Raw genomic sequence first — 21,557 nt, forward strand, 5'->3', positions numbered from 1 at the left:
GTACAAGCATTAGGTGAAATATACGATGACTCTAATACAACACGGAATAAGATGGTATCAAAGTTGAAAATAATAGCTAAGAGTGTACTCGGTGAGTCAAACGGACATGCACCACTAGGTAAAGAATCTTGGTGGTGGAATGAGAAAGTACAAGAGAAAGTGAAGGAAAAATGAATAGCTTATAAAGAATTATATATTTGTAAGAACGAGGAAAACTTAAAAAAAATATACAATAGCCAAGAAAGAAGATAAGAAAGTAGTGAGTGAAGCAAAAAAAGAAACTTTTGAACGATTATATCAAAAATTGGATACAAAAGAAGGGAAAAGAGACATTTATAGAATAGCTAAAGTTAGAGAAAGGAAAACAAGAGATCTTAGCCAAATAAAATGTATTAAAGACGCATGTAATAGGGTATTAGTAAACGATGGAGAAATAAAAGAGCGATGGAAGCGGAATTTTCATCAACTTTTTAATGAAGGTTTAGGCGACCAACTTAACTTAGGTAATTTAAGTAGGTCAAATGAGCATAGAAATTTTAATTTTTATCGTAGAATTCAAACTTCAGTAAAACAAACTTTAAATGAGATACATAATGAAAAAGCCGTTGGATTGAAAAGTATGGAAGTGTCTAGGGAAACAAGGTATTGAATGACTTATAAAATTATTTAACATGATATTGAAAACGGAAAAAATGTCTGATCAATGGAGGATAAGTACTCTAGTTCCCTTATATAAGAACAAGGAAGCCGTACAAAATTGTGCAAACTATAGGGGTATTAAATTAATGAGTCATACTATGAAACTTTGGGAAAAAGTTATAGAAAAAAGATTAAAGAAGGAGACCACAGTGACAGAAAATCAATTTGGGTTCATGCCTGGAAAGTCGACAATAGAAGTTATACATCTTCTTAGACAATTAATTGAAAAAATATCGGGAGCAAAAACAAGATCTATACATGGTATTTATTGACTTAGAAAAAACTTATGATAGAGTCCCAAAAGAAATTATATGGAGAATTCTAAAAAAAAGAGGTGTTAGCGTAGCATATATTGAACTAATTAAGAATATGTATGAGGATGTAGCAATTAGAATAAAGACTTCAGGCGTAGTGACTGAAACATTTCCAATAAAGATAGGGTTACATCAAGGATCAACTCTAAGCCACTATAATTTTACACTAATTATGGATGAACTCACTGCGCACATTCAAGACACAGTACCATAGTGTATGTTGTTTGCAGATGATATTATTTTGGTAGATGAAACACGTGAAGGAGTAAATGCTAAACTAGAATCTTGGAGAGAAACACTAGAAAGGAAAAGTTTTAAGTTTAGTAGATTAAAGATAAAATATATGGAATTTAAGTTTAGCAATATTAGAAGTAATGAGACAATTGTTAAGATAGGAGAGGACGAGTTGCCCGGAACCGAGAGATTTAAATATTTAGGATCATTTTTGCAAAATGATGGAGGGATTGAGAGAGATGTCTTACATAGAATACAAGCAGGATGGGTGAAATAGCGGGGAGCGTCAAGTGTTTTATGTGACCGTAAAATATCTCTTAAACTTAAAGGTAAGTTCTATAAAACCGCAGTTAGACCCACTATGTTATATGGAGTTAAATGTTAGGCTATGACTCGAGCACATGAGCAGAAGATGAGAGTTGCAGAGATGAGGATATTAAGATGGATGTGTGGACATACAAAGATGGACAAAATAAGAAATGAGAGCATTAGAAAGAAAGTCGGAGTTGCATCTATTGAGGAAAAACTCCGAGAGACACGTTTAAGATGGTATGGACATGTACTTCGACGACCAATAAATGCTCCAGTTAGACGATGTGAAACTATGATAAACATGTATATCAAACGAGGTAGAGGAAGACCAAAAAAGACTTGGTTAGCAACAATAAAGCAAGATAAAATTTATTTAAATATAGATGATGATATAATCGGAGATAGAGCTCAATGGCGTAAAAGGATTCATATAGCCGACCCCACCTAGTGGGAAAATGCTTGGTTGTTATTGTTGTTGTTGCTGCTGCTGCTTGTATAAGCAATTAATATCAACTTAGTTCAAAATATATTTAGCTCGCTGATCCTGTCCGAGTGCGGAGTCAACGGACGCTGGGCACGGGGCGCTCTCCTACGACTGACGTGGATCTTCGACTAAGGGCACGAAGCTCCGGCGAACCTGCACAGAAGTCGGACCAGGAGGGGGTTCCCGGCGACGACCCTCTGACGCTCAAGTCAGGCAAGCGAATGGTGGAAAAAGCAGCTCTAAAGGCCGTAGTATGCGTGAATGCGTACCTCCGATGAAGAATGAGGGCCCTTTATATAGGGCTGTGGAGGAGCTCGAGCACGCATACCGAGGTGAATACGTGTCCTCCCGCCATACCTCGGCATGGGCTCGTCAGAAAACCTTGCCTGACACCATGCTGCACAGTCTGAGCACCTTTCTGATGGGACAATGGAACTTTCTGTAAGGTCCCAAGTATGGCCTGATCACTAGTCATGTCTGCTGTCAGAGGTTGTTTCCCTCGTCCCTTTGTCTTTTCTGTTCCTACATACCGAGCGTCCGACCGCTCGGCCCTCCTGTTACGTCCGACCCGACGCTTATCTGGATCCGTTCGGGAGCTTCCAAATCGGGTGCTCGGGTGCTTAGATGAAACCTCAGCATGGCTACTTTATACTTCAGCCGAGCGGTCGGCCCGACCGCTCGGCTCAACGATCTTGTTTACTTGGAACGTCGGACACCCAACTCTGCGCAGGGTTGTCGCTTACTCCGTTCGGCCGGTCGGCCTGTCAACCTTTTGACCTCCACGTGGCGTTGACTCCCCTCGATGGGGGGAGGGCCACTGTTCTTACCGCCGGATCACTTACCTCCCCTTCAAGTCTAGTCGAAGGAGGCGAATAGTCCGACTGACTGGACTAAGAATCGGTCTAGTCTGGCCGACCGGCTCCTCCTTGCTGGTATAATCCGCTCAGCCATCCATGGCATTCACCGGATCTCCTCGTGCTATGTGCCAATCTTCGACATTAAGGTTGAGCATGCTTTCATTAACTGCTTCGAATGATTGAACGCCACGTGGAGCACTGCCATCGGCGTACGGCGGCGGTGGCGTGGTGTTTTGATGTGATCGAAGTCATTCGAAATGGACGGCTTGATGCATGCTTTGATTCCCGTGACCTGGATCCAACGGTAGAGGCCGCTCGGCCTCCACCATATAAACTCTTCGTTTCCTTTCTCTTCCTCACTTGCCTCCGCAATTTCGACCATCGCCCGCTGCGTTTTGGAGCTCCGGCGATCCCGTTTCTGCTTTCCGACGCTCTCCGGCGCCTCTTCTTTGATCTCTTTCCCCGCAGCAAGATTTTATATCTTTCCTTTTTCCTTTCCAGCGTTTCCTCCGCATTTCTTTCTCAATTTCGATCCTTGAAACTTCCTTTCGTTTACTGTTGTTTTTCTTCTGCCTTTTTGCCCTTTTGATTCCTTCCGATCGGCCCATGGCTAGTTCTTCCAATCCTGAAGATCAGTCGCTCGGCCCATGGTACACCACCGTACGCATCCCGATTCGAGCAATGGGACTTGATATTCGATAGATAATTTGAAATCCCGGAGGATTTGAAATTAAAACTTCATCCTTCCGCGCCGCATGTAGCTTTCTGTGTCTTCCGAGACCATTGTAGCCAATCTTCGTTCCTGTACATCCTTTTATCTAGATGTATGCGTAATTTTTCGCCGCCGGAAGTCTAGTACCCAATACCTTCGTCTCCTTTGTGTGTTGTCGTTTTGTTAAGATTCATGACATCCTCCGATCGGAGGTCTTCTTTTATTTTATTACCCCAAGCAAGCCGAGGCAGGCTATGTTCCAAGCTCGGCCCGGCTTGGTCTTTTTCAACAAACTTCCTTCTTCCAATAAACATTGGAAGGATTATTTTTTCTATATTCGTATGCCTGATCAGGCCCCCTTCCCGACAAAATGGCAAGTCAACTTGCCCCCCACTCCCGAGCTGAAGAAATTCAAGACCCGACCGGACTACCTCCACGCCGCAAACATGCTAGCCGGTCTGCGCCTTGACATCAATAAGCTTCTTCACGAGGGAGTGATGTACATCTTCGGCTTGAGTCCTATACGGACTCCTCTTCCGACCGACTTCGGTAAGAACTTTGGTTGGACATTTGCTTTGATTGCTAACTGATTTCTGTTCCTTTCTTTGCAGCGGACATCATCATGGACTCGGTCATGGCCGGTGTTCTGAAGAGAAAGGCGGTCGCTCTGGAAGCCGCGGCGACCAGAGAAATGGAAGCTTTGGGTATCTAGCCGGTCGGCTCCCGCGAAGGAGAGAGCGGGACTCAAGCTGAGTCGGCCGCTCCTTCTCAGCAAGATGTGGCCAATGGAGCCACCCCTTCTGGAAAACCAACCACCCCCGAGGAAGGTTCCGCTCGGGAAGAAGAGCAGCCTCAACAAAAGAGGCGTCGAGTGGAGACCTCCGTGCGGTCGGCAACCTCCACGGTCCACCCATCCGAGCGGGTAACTGAATCTGATCGGGGCAAGGCGCCGGTGACCGAAACCATCTCGTCCGACCAGACACCTTCGGACTGGGAAGAGCCAGCTGCTCCGGTGGAGGCTATTCCAATCAGCATCCTTCCGCCCGCTCGCCATTCAGCCCAACGTTCGGCCATTCATTTCCAGTTCTCTGCGCCGACCTCTGACCCCCTTCCAACCGCCGGTACAACACCTGGTCGCGGTCGCACGATCCGAGTTACTCTCCATCTCCCCACCGAAGAACTGCTTCCAGAGGCCGATCGGCCCACTGCGCTCGAGCACACAATCACCATGAAGGGCCCACTAGCTGAGATGTGGGCGGACGTTCGGGCGCGGGTTGCAATGATCCCCCTCAGCAAATTGGCCGATAGCCACATGGAGCAGGCCACTGGGGTAAGTATTTTTTCCTTCCAAGTCGTTTATATGATATTTCCGGTCGGTCGTTAACAATAGTTGTATTTATTGCAGCGATGGGTCGAGGAAATAGCGGTCTCCAGCCGTCTGGCTGAGGTGGAAGCAGAGTTGAAGCAGCTGAAAGCTTCGAACGGTCCGTCTGGCTCTTTGGGCCCGACGTATGCCGAGCTGCAAAGGCAGCTTAAGGAGACTCGGGACCAGTTATCGGCCGAGCAAAAGAAGACGGCTGATCAAGCCCATCATCTGGCCGAGTCCGAGCGGAAAATCAAGTCGCTTGACCAGAAGCTGACGCTGGCCACCACCCGGAAGAACACAGCTATCTCCGACTTGGAGAAGAAGAATGTGGAGGCTCGGGGTCTGGAGCTGAAGGTCAAGGAGCTTATGGAGCAGCTCGGTGCTGAGAAGACTGCCCGCTCGGACGAGGTGGCAAAGCTCGGGGCTGCATTACAAGAACACAAGGCAGCAGCTGATGCTTCCCGGGCGGCTCTCAAGGAATATCAAGAAGCTGAACCGAGCCGGGTAGCTGCCCTGAGACAAAACTACATCCGCTCCACTGAATTTTCGGAGAAGGTCTGCGAGCGGATGTATCGGGCCTTCGAGCTTGCCATGGATGCCACGACAACCTATTTGAAGTCCAAGGGCCAACTTCCCGAGTTTGCTGCCATCCCAGCTCAAGACCAGACGGCTCTCCTCAACAACATCCCGTCCGACCTTTATGAATATTTAGAGTAGGGAGTTTGTATGTTATTCGGCCGCTCGGACTAAAAACTGCTCCTTTTTGTAATTAGGCCGCTCGGCCCTATTTTCTTTAATGTAACCCTTTGATTTGCTTCTCTTCATTCTTGCGCTCCCTCCTTATTATTCGCTTCCCCCTTTCTAGCGCCCGAGGAGGGGTTTTTCACGAAGTATTTCGCGTAACTAGGACGCTCGGCTGACAGCCCCTTCGTTCCCTTACGCTCGGCTGAAAGCCCCTTCGTTCCCCGTTTATTGTATTCTACCGTGGGGGTTTACAAACACTCGTTCGTCTCTTGATTTTTAACGACGGAGCTCGTCGGTCTTCCGATCGGAGGGTTTATAGACGCCGGCTCGTCTCTCGATATTTAACGACGGAGCTCGTCGGTCTTCCGCTCGGAGGGTTTATAGACACCGGCTCGTCTCTCGATATTTAACGACGAAGCTCGTCGGTCTTCCGCTCGGAGGGTTTATAGACGCCAATTCGTCTCTCGATATTTAACGACGGAGCTCGTCGGTCTTCCGTTCGGCTTATTTATAGACGCCGATTCGTCTCTCGATATTTAACGACGGAGCTCGTCGGTCTTCCGCTCGGAGGGTTTATAGACGCCGGCTCGTCTCTCGATATTTAACGACGGAGCTCGTCGGTCTTCCGATCGGAGGGTTTATAGACGCTGATTCGTCTCTCGATTTTTAACGACGGAGCTCGTCGATCTTCCGCTCGGCTTATTTATAGACGCCGGCTCGTCTCTCGATATTTAACGACGGAGATCGTCGGTCTTCCGATCGGAGGGTTTATAGACGCCGATTCGTCTCTCGATATTTAACGACGGAGCTCGTCGGTCTTCCGCTCGGCTTATTTATAGACGCTGATTCGTCTCTCGATATTTAACGACGGAGCTCGTCGGTCTTCCACTCGGAGGGTTTATAGACGCCGGCTCGTCTCTCGATATTTAACGACGAGCTCGTCGGTCTTCCGCTCGGAGGGTTTATAGACGCTGATTCGTCTCTCGATATTTAACGACGGAACTCGTCGGTCTTCCGCTCGGCTTATTTATAAACGCCGATTCGTCTCTCGATATTTAACGACGGAGCTCGTCGGCCTTTAAGGCTAATTTTAAGTTGGCTAATATACCTTGCCTTCAGGCCGAACGGCGCAGGGCCTTCGTCCTCAAGCCTTGGGCTCGGCTATTATACCTCCGGCCGAACGGCGCGGGGCCTTCGTACTCGAGCCTTGGGCTCGGCTATTATACCTCCGGCCGAACGGCGCGGGGCCTTCGTCCTCGAGCCTTGGGCTCGGCTATTATACCTCCGGCCGAACGGCGCGGGGCCTTCGTACTCGAGCCTTGGGCTCGGCTATTATACCTCCGGCCGAATGGCGCGGGGCCTTCATACTCGAGCCTTGGGCTCGGCTATTATACCTCCGGCCGAACGGCGCGGGGCCTTCGTCATTGAGTCGGTGCCTCGGATCTTATACATCATGGAGATCGGCCGCTCGACGGATAATGCCAATTGCGTTTTAATCATTTTGCTTCCTGCATTTCAAATATACAGTCAAACGGAAAATATACAGCACACATTATATTGGTGCACCTTTCAGCCTGCCCCGAAAAGGCTGGAGATAATTTGCGCTTCATGGTTGATCCAAGTCCCCATCTATCTTCGTCCGCCCGGCGGTGCTGCCCCTTGAATGTCGGTTGGATTATTGTCTCAGGGGAGGCGTCCGCTCGGGAATCATTACCTCCGCTCGGGGATCATTGACTCCGCTAGGCCACCTAATGCTGACGTTATTTGTTGCTTCAGCCGCTCGGCTTGCGCATTCTCTTTTTGTTGCTCCACGACCTTAGCTGCTTTTGCCTTGATTAGAGCGTCGAGCTCCTTTTTGGAGAGCATCGCTGTGTGCGGTCATCCAGCCTCGTCCATTGCTTCCGTTCGGATGCAGGAGCGTTCCCACAGACGGCGCCAAATTGATCCTGTCCGAGTGCGGAGTCAACGGACGCTGGGCACGGGGCCCTCTCCTACGGCTGACGTGGATCTTCGACTAAGGGCACGAAGCTCGGGCGAACCTGCACAGAAGTCGGGCCGGGAGGGGGTTCCCGGCGGCGACCCTCTGACGCTCAAGTCAGGCAAGCGAATGGTGGAAAAAGCAGCTCTAAAGGTCGTAGTATGCATGAATGCGTACCTCCGATGAAGAATGAGGGTCCTTTATATAGGGCTGTGGAGGAGCTCGAGCACGCATACCGAGGTGAATACGTGTCCTCCTGCCATACCTCGACATGGGCTCGTCAGAAAACCTTGCCTGACACCATGCTGCACAGTCTGAGCACCTTTCTGATGGGACAATGGAATTTTCTGTAAGGTCCCAAGTATGGCCTGATCACTAGTCATGTCTACTGTCAGAGGTTGTTTCCCTCGTCCCTTTGTCTTTTCTGTTCCTACATACCGAGCATCCGACCGCTCGGCCCTCCTGTTGCGTCCGACCCGACGCTTATCTGGATCCGTTCGGGAGCTTCCAAATCGGGTGCTCGGGTGCTTAGATGAAACCTCAGCATGGCTACTTTATACTTCAGCCGAGCGGTCGGCCCGACCGCTCGGCTCAACGATCTTGTTTACTTGGAACGTCGGACACCCAACTCTGCGCAGGGTTGTCGCTTACTCCGTTCGGCCGGTCGGCCTGTCAACCTTTTGACCTCCACGTGGCGTTGACTCCCCTCGATGGGGGGGCCACTGTTCTTACCGCCGGATCACTCGCTATTTATGTCTTCCAAATTAGAATATGAAACAATGTAAAAGAAAGAAATCAGCTAAGGCAGTCTTCACAAAGGCACTCTCACAATAGCAGACGTTTAAGAGAAGAAAAAGAAATATCATTTGAGATCTCAGGTAGAAAATAGGAAAAGGAAGTAGTGATATACTATTGAATGATACTCCTATCAGTCTACTATAACACAATGAGACTCGATAAGCAGATAAATATCGCAAACAAGATAAACTATCACCAAGAGAAACATGTCATGACAATTTTCAACTTACAAGCTATTTAGGAATATCAAGTCATGGTTTTAGAAGACATTAATAAATATAAAACCACCAAGAGATAACTTCAATAATCTAAAACTCCTAACACACTTGTTTATTGACAAAACCAGATTTCAAAGCTTCCAAGGCCAAGAAAAACAAAGTAATCAATGCAAATTATAGTTTCTTGAGTCCCTTTTAGCGTATAGCCTCCATTCCCTCTCTCATAACATACAGGTCATGTGGAAGTCATTGGTGTAACCCACCCATGTTTTTTTTTAGTTAGCTCACATACAATAAAGTTCTGGCCTTGCTTTTAGGTTATATCCACTATCATTTAATTTATAAACTTGAAGATGGAAATGCATAGTAAATTACAAAGATAAGGTTATCCGATCTTGAGATAAGATAAACAGTGCTACTGAAATTAGAAATACCAATATGGATTTCCAACCAGATGGAAGTAGTTAAACAATGCATCTTTGGTTGTAATTATTCACACCAATATTGATCTAATTTTGTGTTTAGGTAGGGCACAGTTTCATAAAAAGTGAGACAGATATTGTCTGCAAGAACAAAATATGAAACAATAAAGCTTAAATATGACAAATAAGGCATCTCTCTGAGAATAAAATAAATGGATACATAAAAGAAACTAGAAGATCAAGATTGTAGCTAGTAGAACAAGTTTACCTCTTTATAGTGTTGGTAGCATTGATTGGTCTTTTATAATTCTCATAAACTTACATCTATAAATTGGAATTGACATTCTTGATTTCAGGTGTCATCTAAACATGCTTTTGGAGAATAAGTTCTGAACCTGGAGAAAGCTTGAAGGCAGTGGATCCCACTATGCCTAGACATCACGGAATTTCTTTTTGTGAGAACTCATGTCAAAACAATTTTTTATGTTGCATGTTTTTTCAATACAAAGAAGTGAGAACTCATGTCAAAACACTTTTTTAGGTTGCGTGTTTTTTCAATACAAAGAATGGGCAGACATTGGAACTTGTTGGTTTTTCTTAGTTTAGGTTTTCTCTGATTTGAAAAAAAAAAAATCAAAGCATTTGTTCTTGCTGTGATTGGATTTCATTTGATTAAGTTAGGATAAAAGAAACTAGGTATCTGGCTCAAACTTTTACTATAGAACTGGATAGAGGACTTGATAATAAATGATTGCTAATAATACAAACTAAACTAGAAATTTGAATTCCTGGAACTTAATTCTGTGATACTGGGAAATCACAATACTGAAGCAATAATAAAAAATGAATAAGATGAGAGACTCTTTAATAAGAGTAAAGATCGTACCTTGTGCATCAATAAGCTACACCACATATTTATTATACCATGTTTTTAGGGGAATTTAAGAAAATATAATAGGGTAGAATTTTTCTTTTATTAAGTTATATTTTATGTTTTTGAAAGTTAATACAATTTTTATTTTCAACAGTTTCTTTCAGCTAAACATCAATTAAAAGAAACTAAACAATTACCTAATATCAAAAAAAACAAGCAAACAGTAGATTACAAGTGTTTGACCATATTGAAAGACAAAATGGAATATAAGTATTAAGGCCGCTACAAGCACAATTATTACATAAAACAAAAATGTTGTAGAAAACATGAACAAGCAGTCAGCATTTCTTTTCTAAGGATCATTCTTGATAATACAAATTATAAAGTAAAATCCATATGTAATTATGAGATTTAAGCAATTAAATATATATAACATGCCTCATTCATTTTAGTGATAAATGAAAAAAAAAAAAAAGTAGGTACCTGATTCAGTTGCCAGATTCCAAACTTCGTAGTCTACTCACCCAGAAACTTAATTCTGAAACACCAGGAAATCACTGCACCGAAACCGAAGCAAATACAATCAAAAACACAAGGTGAGAAAGATTAAAGATTACACCTTTTCAATCAATGAGCTATGCCACAATTTCTAGCAGGTAAATGTCAACCCAATCGAACTCCACAGTGGACCAAGAGTCCGGATCTACCAGGACTTCGTAGGAGGGAATCAGATGAGAAATGCGACAGGGGGAAACCCAAACAGCGAAACGCTTGTTTTTTCTAAGCGAAGAAGTAGTGGACATAGGCAAGCATGCTCGGCGTGCTCAGGAAACAGGGAGAACTCAGGGATTGTTTTGGGGAAGGAGGGAGAGAGGAGCGGCATGATCTAGGAAGGAGACGGCCTTCTTTAGATCAGGAGACTACCTTCTTTAGATATTCTTTAGATCAGAAGACGGCCTTCTTTAGATCATCTTTAGATCATCTTTAGATCAAGAAACAGCCTTCTTTAGAACAGGAGACGACCTTCTTTAGATCAGGAGATGGCCTTCTTTAGATCTTCTTTAGATGAGGAGACGGCCTTCTTTAGATCAGGAGACGGCCTTTTTAGATCAGGAGACGACCTTCTTTATATCATCTTTAGATCACAAGCCAGCCTTCTTTAGAACAGGAGACGACCTTCTTTAGATCTTCTTTAGATCAGGAGACGACCTTCTTTAGATCTTCTTTAGATCAGGAGACGGCCTTCTTTAGATCTTCTTTAGATCAGGAGATCAGGAGACGGCCTCCTTTAGATCAGGAGACGGCCTTCTTTAGATCATCTTTATATCACGAGACAGCCTTCTTTAGAACAGGAGACGACCTTCTTTAGATCTTCTTTAGATCAGGAGACGACCTTCTTTAGATCAGGAGACGGCCTTCTTTAGATCTTCTTTAGATCAGGAGGAGACGGCCTTCTTTAGATCATCTTTGTATCACGAGACAGCCTTCTCTAGAACAGGAGACGACCTTCTTTAGATCTTCTTTGTAGCAGGAGACGGCCTTCTTTAGATCTTTAGATCTTTAGATCAGGAGACGGCCGGCCTTGGATCAGGATCAGGCGACGACCTGTTTTTTCGGTTTTTAGACGACCTTCTTTGGATCTCCTCCATCGTTGTAAACATATTGGATTCGCGATGATAGATCCCGTCCGTCCATTGTGACCGGGACCATCAGGTCCGTCGCGATGATGGAACCTGCCACGATAGCAACAATATAAATTATTTTAAATCGATTAATTATTACTTCAAAGACAATTAAATGTATTATTATTATTATTATTATCATTATTAAATCCTGGTTGAATTAGTTAATTAATTTGTCTTAATTATTCAATTTAATGATAATTTTAATTAATTTGATTTCTACCATTAATTTTAATCCCCACAAACATAAATATTTTGATTTATTAATTTTTTTTAATATTATTTTTTTTCTAATATTGTAAAACTGAATATTAATTTATAATGGTTAAAAATTAATTACTTAATTGGAATGGATGGTTGTGATTGTGCTCCATCTCCATAATACATGAAGAAGAAGAAAAAAAAGTAAATGGTCAGATTATAGTGACCTAGCTAAATGGTAGGAGAAGTTGTTCCATGCGCCGTTGAAAATTAAAATTAATCTCTTATTCTATTGAAATATGCATCTGTCATCCTTTATCTTCGTCAACATGATACTCGTCGAGAAAATTAATTAACATGGATGAACTTTAATATGTAAATCCAAATTTATAAAATATTATTTGTTTTTTTTCCATACTAATTATGTGGTAAAGGTGATTCCCTCACCTCAGTACTCTGTTAATCTATCCCTAAACCAATACAAAAAATATAAATTATGAATGGCTACTAACTAATAGTACAAATGATCAAGATATGAAAAAGGACATAACTTAGACGTATTGAATTTCAATCTCAATACCTTATATAGTAACACCTACTTTTTTTCCATACCAATTATGCTTTGCTATTAGATTGTCATTTGTCATTATTTATTAGAGTAAAATATCGGTACAGTAGTACCAAGAATAAATTAAATACGGACAAACACTCAATAAAAATATTTTATATCTATTAAAAATTAACTCAATCTATTAAAACCACCATCTATATAATTACCTATCGTATCGGTAGGAGCTTCCATTTGCTCCTACTACATCCCAAGGTTATAATGTCATGATAGAATATTCAGATTGTCATCCATATGATAATAGTTCGATCTCAACTATAGCATATTTATATAAAATTTTTCTCTAAACAGAGAGCTCAATCAAAATAGACTTCTAAATTGTTTGTTACTTTTCGATTTCTTTTGATGACTGATAAAAAAAAATTAATGGGACTAAATCGATCAGTGAGAGATAGTCATCCAGGTTAACTGATTTACCATTTGCCCCTGCTGCTGCGTTTTATACACATGATGTCAGCTAAAAGACTTCGTTTCTGCCCATTGCATAAACCTAAACATTTTTGCATGACAAATCAGCTGCTCTACAATCCATGTTTCTTAGAGCTTGAGTAATCTGAATAGTCTTACACATTAATTTATCTTTTAAAGAAAAAATATTTCACAATGATCTATAATCGAAATAATCATCCCTGTTCAATTTATTATTATCACAATACTCAATTTGAAAGGTGGGTTTTATCTTATACCCATAACTCCCCGATTTTGATATTAAAAAAATATCCAATCCAAGGTATGGGAGTGTACGTTGAGCTTAAACTCCCTAAATGAGCCTAATCGAATTAAGCTAAGCTGAAAACTATTGTTGTTAAGATTTATTTGTATGGTTTCGGATTGAAAAGCAGTTAGTCTTTTTTTTTCATGTCTGGTTCATTTTCCATTTATGTTACTGAAACTAAGGGAATTTAACCAAACCGATTAAATAATTGTAAATAATATATACATATCTATTTTAACCCCCAATAATAATTAGTATTTATTTTATTACAGTCTTTATCTTTTTTTTATCTAGGATAATAAATTGACGCTAGGGGTTGATTTTTTAAAGGTAAATCTTAATGGAAAATGATATAACAACAATAACAACCAAACATTTTTTTACTAGGTGGGATCGACTGTATGAATGTATGAATCCTTTTACGTCATTAAACTCTATCTCCTATTATATCATCATCTATATTTAAATAAATTTTATCTTATTTTATTGTTGCTAACCAAGTCTTTTTTTTTGTCTTCCTCTTCCTCGTTTGATATGCATGTTTATCGTAGTTTCACACCACCTAATTGAAACATTTATTGGTCGTCTAAGTACATGTCTGTACCATCTTAAATGTGTCTCTTAGAGTTTTTCCTCAATAGATGCAACTCCGACTTTCTTTCTAATGCTCTCATTTCTTATTTTGTCCATCTACATATGTCCACACATCCACCTTAACATCTTCATCTCTGCAACTCTCATCTTCTGCTCATGTGATCGAGTCATAGCCCAACATTCAGCTCCATATTACATAGCAGGTCTAACTGTAGTTTTATAAAACTTACATTTAAGTTTAAGAGATATTTTACGGTCACATAAAATACTCGACGCTCCCCTCTATTTCACTCATCCTGCTTGTATTCTATGTAAGACATCTCTCTCAATCCCTCCATCATTTTGCAAAAATGATTCTAAATATTTAAATCTCTCAGTTCCGGGCAACTCGTCCTCTCCTATATTAACAATTGTCTCATTACTTCTAATATTATTAAATTTAAATTCCATATATTTTGTCTTTAATCTACTAAGCTTAAAACTTTTACCTTCTAGTGTTTCCCTTCAAGATTCTAGTTTAGCATTTACTCCTTCACGTGTTTCATCTACCAAAATAATATCATCTGTAAACAACATGCACCACGGTACTGTATCTTGAACGTGCGCAGTGAGTTCGTCCATAATTAGTGTAAAATTATAAGAACTTAGAGTTGATCCTTGATGTAACCCTATCTTTATTGGAAATGTTTCAGTCACTCCGCCTGAAGTCTTTATTCTAATTGTTACATCCTCATACATATTCTTAATTAGTTCAATATATGTTACGCTAACACCTCTCTTTTCTAGAATTCTCCATATAATTTCTTTTGGGACTATCATAAGTTTTTTCTAAGTCAATAAATATCATATGTAGATCTTATTTTTGCTCCCGATATTTTTTCAATTAATTGTCTAAGAAGATGTATAACTTCTATTGTCGACCTTCCAAGCATGAACCCAAATTGATTTTCTGTCACTGTGGTCTCCTTCTTTAATCTTTTTTCTATAACTTTTTCCCAAAGTTTCATAGTATGACTCATTAATTTAATACCCCTATAGTTTGCACAATTTTGTACATCTCCCTTGTTCTTATATAAGGGAACTAGAGTACTTATCCTCCATTGATCAGACATTTTTTTCGTTTTCAATATCATGTTAAATAATTTTATAAGTCATTCAATACCTTGTTTCCCTAGACACTTCCATACCTCTATCGGAATATCATCTGGTCCAACGGCTTTTCCATTATGCATCTTATTTAAAGTTTGTTTTACTGAAGTTTGAATTCTACGATAAAAATTAAAATTTCTATGCTCATTTGATCTACTTAAATTACCTAAGTTAAGTTGGTCGCCTAAACCTTCATTAAAAAGTTGATGAAAATACCTCTTCCACCGCTTTTTTATTTCTCCATCGTTTACTAATACCCTATTACATGCGTCTTTAATACATTTTATTTGGCTAAGATATCTTGTTTTCCTTTCTCTAACTTTAGCTATTCTATAAATGTCTCTTTTCCCTTCTTTTGTATCCAATTTTTTATATAATCGTTCAAAAGTTTCATTTTTTACTTCACTCACTACTTTCTTAGCCTTTTTCTTGGCTATTGTATATTTTTTTTAAAGTTTTTCTCGTTCTTACAAATATATAATTCTTTATAAGCTATTCGTTTTTTCTTCACTTTCTCTTGTACTTTCTCATTCCACCACCAAGATTCTTTACCTAGTGGTGCATGTCCCTTTGACTCACCGAGTACACTCTTAGCTATTATTTTCAACTTTGATACCATCTTATCCCGTGTTGTATTATAGTCATCGTATATTTCACTTAATGCTTGTACTTCTACCTTCTCCTTAAATATATGTTGATTCTCATCCTTTAACTTCCACCACTTAATTGTAGGAATCGTATATATTTTATTTCTACTAATACTATGTTTGAAGCGTATATCCAACACTACTAACCTATGTTGGGTGGTTAAGTTTTCTCCTGGGATGACTTTGCAATCTTTACAAATCTTTCTATCATTCTTCCTAACCATAAGAAAGTCAATTTGCGATTTATTATTCTCACTTTTGAATGTGACTAAGTGTTCTTCTCTTTTCTTAAAAAACGTATTAGCTAATATAAGGTCATATGCTATTGCAAAATATAATATAGTTTTCCCTTTCTCATTCCTAGTTCCAAACTCATAACTTCCATGTACTTTCTCATATTCCTCATTTTTCACTCTGACATGCCCATTTAAATCACCTCCTATTAAAATTATTTCACTTGGTGAAATATTTTATCTAAGTCCTCCCAAAACCTTGATTTGGTAGCTTCATCTAATCCTACCTGTGGTGCATATACGCTAATTATGTTCATAGTTTTTTTCGTCATTATTATCTTAAGGGCTATAATTCTATTCCCTTTTCTAACTATTCCTATAACTTCATCCTTTAATAAACTATCTACAATAATACTCACTACATTCCTTGCTTTACTCTTTCCAATAATGTATCATAACTTAAAACCCGAGTTCTCTATCATCTTTACCTTCTTGTCTACCCATTTTGTCTCTTGTACACGCAAAATACTAATTCTTCTCCTAATCATCGTATCTATTAGCTCCATTGATTTACCGGTGAGAGTTCCTATGTTGCATGTTCCAAATCTTAGTTTATTGGTTTTCCTATCATATTTGTTCTTATCCAACCTATGGTGTGAAAACTCTTGCCTATTTAATACTACACTCAAGTTCTCATGGAGATGTACCGACTCTTACTGAGACATTATAGTTGAATCTTGTAACATGAACTCTTGCATATTTAACACTACACTCGAGTTCTGGAGATGTAGCGGTTCTCACCGAGACATTATAGTCGGACCCTACAACGCGTTCCTTCTAGGGAACAACCTAGCATTAGCACAATAGTTTAATGGATTTATTCATTGAATATTTGTCATAGTTTTGACGCTGGCTGACAATAACCCTCCTCCTTTATCAAGGTTTGGGACCGATCATGATCGATAGTCATGGGTAGAGTTTAATGGAAAATGATATTATTTGTTATTTAATAATGCATGTTATTTTAAAAATATAATTAATTATTAATATAGATAGATGAATTTTAAAAATTAAATTTGAAAATAGATGTGAAAAGATATAATTGACTTATAAAGTATGATATTATTTATACATCTTTCATAATGACCCTAAAAATTAGAAAAAAAAATCATTCTAATTTACCAGATTCTAACTATCTAGTTGGAAAAATAATTTAATTTAAACTTTATCTGTGAAATTGATAAACCAAATTGTGTCTATCCTGGCCAAACCCTCCGTGGAATAAGATGAGTTAAATTGGTAAGTCACATGATTTAAACAAAATACAACTTAAATTTGACAGATGTAATGATTGCATATAAGTTTCCAAAAGGTATGAACAAGCATGCAATTTTTTAGATGAACACGCAAAAAAAATGGTACAATAACCTAATAACATATACCACACTCCAAAGGCGAGCATGAAACAGTCAAAAATATTTTTTAAAAAACAAACCGATGTTAATACGATTAACATCGTATTATGGAGTAAACAATAGGGGAAAAAGAATCAATAACCTCGTAAGCTACTGACTGTGTTTTTATAGAATATTAACCCTATGAAATAGTAATAGGATGCAATAGATCAACAGTCGTTTAATACGATTTTGCCAGTTATATTTACAATTAAGCAAGGATTTGCTAATATATATATATAGTTACCTAGGAAGTTCGGCACAAAAATTGGAGCAACCGACAGCCAGTTTTTTCCAACGAACCACCTATTCCAAATTTAATAACTATGGTCAATTAAAAATAATTAATTAGTAAATTTATATTTTAAAAAATCATTAACTTACAAACACATATTCCCATAAAATTAGGAGGTTACATAATGTTAACACAATAGGCCAGTAATTTCTCCAATAATTTTAATTCATTAGTAAACACTCCCGCGAGAAGAACGGTTGAGTAGAGCAACATAAGAGTAATACATTTTATGACACAGATGCATGAACCTGCAATGTAAGAAATAATAAAAGTAATGCGTTATAATTTTTAAACTGTTATTAATAACCAAATAAGAAAATAAAGCCTAAAGACCAATATATAATAATTTGCTAAATAGGTTTTAACTATATTTGAAAAAAAAACCTATCTTTCAAATAATTAATAATGATATATTTAAAAAACTAGAAAATAAATAACAACATTTTGTATGCTCATGGACAGGGATTTTTTTCTATGAATATTTGTTAGATTTAAATTTGAGATGGATAAGTTACCTAATTAAATTGTAAAATCTTACACTTTCTTTGAGCTCTTGATCATGGTTTGCCGTTGATTTTTGATAAGTTGGTCGAGTAACCCTTAATGATTCCGTAGGTCAATATCACCTGCATGTTTAGGGTGACCTGTTTCAGAATCTCATTGTCCCATTGACAACAATTTCGTAAAGTTCATCAGAAAATTAGTGATAGAAAATGGTGAACCAGTTAAGCATCAATTCTTAAATTTAGGATGATTAATTTAGTGTTATAGAGGTTTTTTTATTAGTTGACAGGATAAATTAAAAAATATTCACAATAGAAGTCTAACATTTCGTAGTTATGCGCCCTATTTGAAGAAAATATCCTTATATCTTTACAAATAATACACTATAACTAGAGTTCGAACTACGGGTATTTGGATAACAACTTGACACTCTTTCCACTATACCATAGCCGGGGGCGAAAGTAAGGGGATTAATTAGAATATATGGAATAGAATTGAAGTAGAGAAGAGTTTGTTATTAATAACTGATGAAAAAAATGATACCGTCTATTGGTAAAATCTACCGCTTGGGATGAACAAGCTTAGAAGAGGGGTTGCTGTTGCCAATGATGCGACGTAGGAGGAGGAGGGGTTGTAGGTTTAATCAATATAATCGTAGCATATTGGATGGTGATATCCTAGTGATATGGCTAATATAGGGAAGGGTCTGTAAGGGGGTCAATGGTTCAACAAACCAGAATAGATAGTAGGCAATCGCCTAGTGGAATCTCCCCCCCCCCCCCCCAATCGATCCATTAAGGCCGGTCGGACTTATACACTAGGACCCCGTTCTCCACTCGACTCTATGCGGGGCAATGTTCCCCATTATCTCCTGATTGACTAACGTCAATCGGATAGGCTCTTGAGGGGCCCCATTCCCCGACTCTATCAGACACTCACAGGGCTCTGCTCTTTGTTATCTCCTGATAAGCTATCGTTGATCGAATATGCCCTTAAGGAGTCCCACTCTTCGGCTTTGTCGGACACTTATGGGTCTCTAATCCCTATTATCTCCCGATCGGCTATCGCCAATCGGACAGACCCTCAATGGGACCTACTCACTAGCTCCGTCGGACACTCACGGGGCTCTAGTCCTCGTTATCTCCCAGTCAGTTAAAGTCAATTGGACAAATACTCAAAGGGCCTCACTTCCCAGCTCTATCGAATACTCACGAGACTTTACTCTCCATTATCTCTCGATTGACTATCGTTGATTGGTCCGGCTCTCAAAGGGCCCCACTCCCCAGCTCTGTCAAACACTTATGGGGATCTACATGCTCCCTTTTATCTCCCGATCGGACAGACTCTCAAGGGGCCCACTCCTCGACTCTGTCGGACACTCACGGGGCTCTACTCCCCATTATCTACCAATCGGCTAACGTCGATTAGACAAGTTCAAAAGGGGCCCCACTCCCGGGCTTTACCAGATACTTACGGGGTTTTGCTTCCCATTCTCTTCTGATAGGGCACACCCTCAAGGGGCCAACACAGCAGTTTACTAATTACCTATAAGACTTCACTCCCTCTTGAGATACTATCACGACCCGTTGGGGTCTCATAAAAAAGTGGGCTCCCTATGTTGAGCAACCCAATAAGCCTCCCACCCATAAGCTCATTTCGTCATTAATATAGCATGTGAGTTTGTCATAGAGTCAAAAGATCGTATATGTGTATAAATATGCAACACGCCCTCCCCATACTCATGATGTGATTACTAGATACGATGGAAGCATGGCGATAGGACATGTTGTCTGACAGTGAAATGATGTCTCATTAAATGTGAAAATTATGAAAGATATTATAAAAGGGGGTCCTTCTCTGCTGGTATAGGTATGTGTGTGCATAGCCTTATACTTTCTTCCACTTACGCCACTACTTTGCTCCCTCCATTTCTAACTTGATCGTCAAAGTAGTTGCACTAGGGACCCCCTGGCCCACTTACTGACAATTTCCCTCTCCCCTTTTTCTGGTATTTGCAAGTGATTCCTGGAGTACTTCATCAGAAGTCTTACTCCAAGTTAACTTCCATGTAGTTCACCGGTGGCTCATAGCTCACTGATTTTATATAGGATCAAATTTAACATCGTCTATGGAAAACTCTCAGCTTGATCTGGAATATGGAGATGGATGACATTAGCAAGTTTACAACCATTATTTTGTCACAAGAAGATTTAGATTTGCTTATTATAGCCAAAGCACAAGTGTTGGTGTAAAAGCAGCGGCAGCTGAGTCACCCCTCTCAAAGGCACCAACAGCATCGTCCGAAGGGCCACAATCCATCATTAGAAGATTCAAGCCAAGGCAATAAGTTGAGTTCCCCAAGGCCTTGTTTTGAACACCCACTGAGGACTTAGCCAAAGTTGAGAGGTCACATGCCTCTTCTACTACGGATTCACCTCCCCGCAATCCTAGGTGAGGAAATGCCCCTCTCGCTAATGATTCCCCCAAGCGGCCGAGCATGCCCTTCACCAATAGTATTATTGGCATAGTGTTGATAAATCCAAAAGCCTCAAGGACACTACAACAAAAATACTAAAAGATAACAGATTTTATCTGTTGTCATAGGCCCTTTAAAACCATTGTAATTGGCAGTGTTGTTAAAAGTGGGGGTTACGACAACGGTTTAAAACCGTTGTCGTAGAATGAAACGACAACGGTTTAAAACCGTTTAAAACCATTGTCTTTGAATGAAAAGATAACAGTTTAAAACCGTTGTTGTTTAGAGCACTTTTAATAACGTTGCCAGTTTCAACGATTATTAGGGCTACAACAATGGTTTTTAACCGCTATTTTTAGGGCGATTAGACAACAACAGCAACAATTTTAAACCGTTGTCTTTTAAACTATTATCTTTTAATACCAATATATCATATTTCAATATAAATATATAATAAAAGCTCATAATCACAAAAGAAAGAATATTCTCTATATCAATGTCATTCAAAATGTTACTTATACAAGAATTACAATCACAAAAGAAGAAACATGTCTCATATTTAAATAAAATTTATCTCAATACAAATAAACAAATAAACTCCATTTACAACTAATGAACAATAGCCAAAAGACTAGAAACTTGTGATGGTGGTTCATGTCATGTAGAATTATACTTAATTATTGTCAATCCAAATCCCATCACAATCTTCAACGTGTAGGATTTCATTGGAATCCTCTTTCTCACTTGCTAATTCTTTCATACCAACTTTTTCCAATATTGTTGATCATTAATTCCATAATAAATTTAGTCTTACCCACATCAGCTTCGTCAAAAAGTCCAATCTTTCTACCCCTTTGATAAGGCACTAAGAGATCAACAACCTATTGATATCAAAAGAAATACACTATTATATGTATGAAAAACTTGTTTTGAAAGAATAATAAACAGACATATATTTTTACAACAG

The 21,557-nt window shown here is 39.7% G+C and overlaps 1 long non-coding RNA gene across 3 annotated transcripts in view; it reads right to left on the reverse strand.

Annotated features, from left to right (window-relative positions):
* LOC122051134 overlaps positions 1 to 11,642 on the reverse strand; it is a 34,161-nt gene extending 22,519 nt beyond the window's left edge. The window contains exons 1-4 of one of the 3 annotated variants that reach the window (XR_006131330.1): positions 11,222 to 11,642; positions 10,937 to 11,188; positions 10,496 to 10,569; positions 9,407 to 9,569 (exon numbers count right to left, since the gene is read on the reverse strand). This is a non-coding gene — a long non-coding RNA (uncharacterized LOC122051134). Of the gene's footprint in view, positions 1 to 9,406; positions 9,570 to 10,495; positions 10,570 to 10,936 lie in introns of all 3 variants that reach the window. The other 2 variants (XR_006131331.1, XR_006131329.1) reach the window with 2 other exon arrangements.
* Positions 11,643 to 21,557: the final 9,915 nt, after the last annotated feature.

The sequence above is a fragment of the Zingiber officinale genome, chromosome 3A, assembly GCF_018446385.1.
Source record: "Zingiber officinale cultivar Zhangliang chromosome 3A, Zo_v1.1, whole genome shotgun sequence".
Lineage (NCBI taxonomy): Eukaryota > Viridiplantae > Streptophyta > Magnoliopsida > Zingiberales > Zingiberaceae > Zingiber > Zingiber officinale.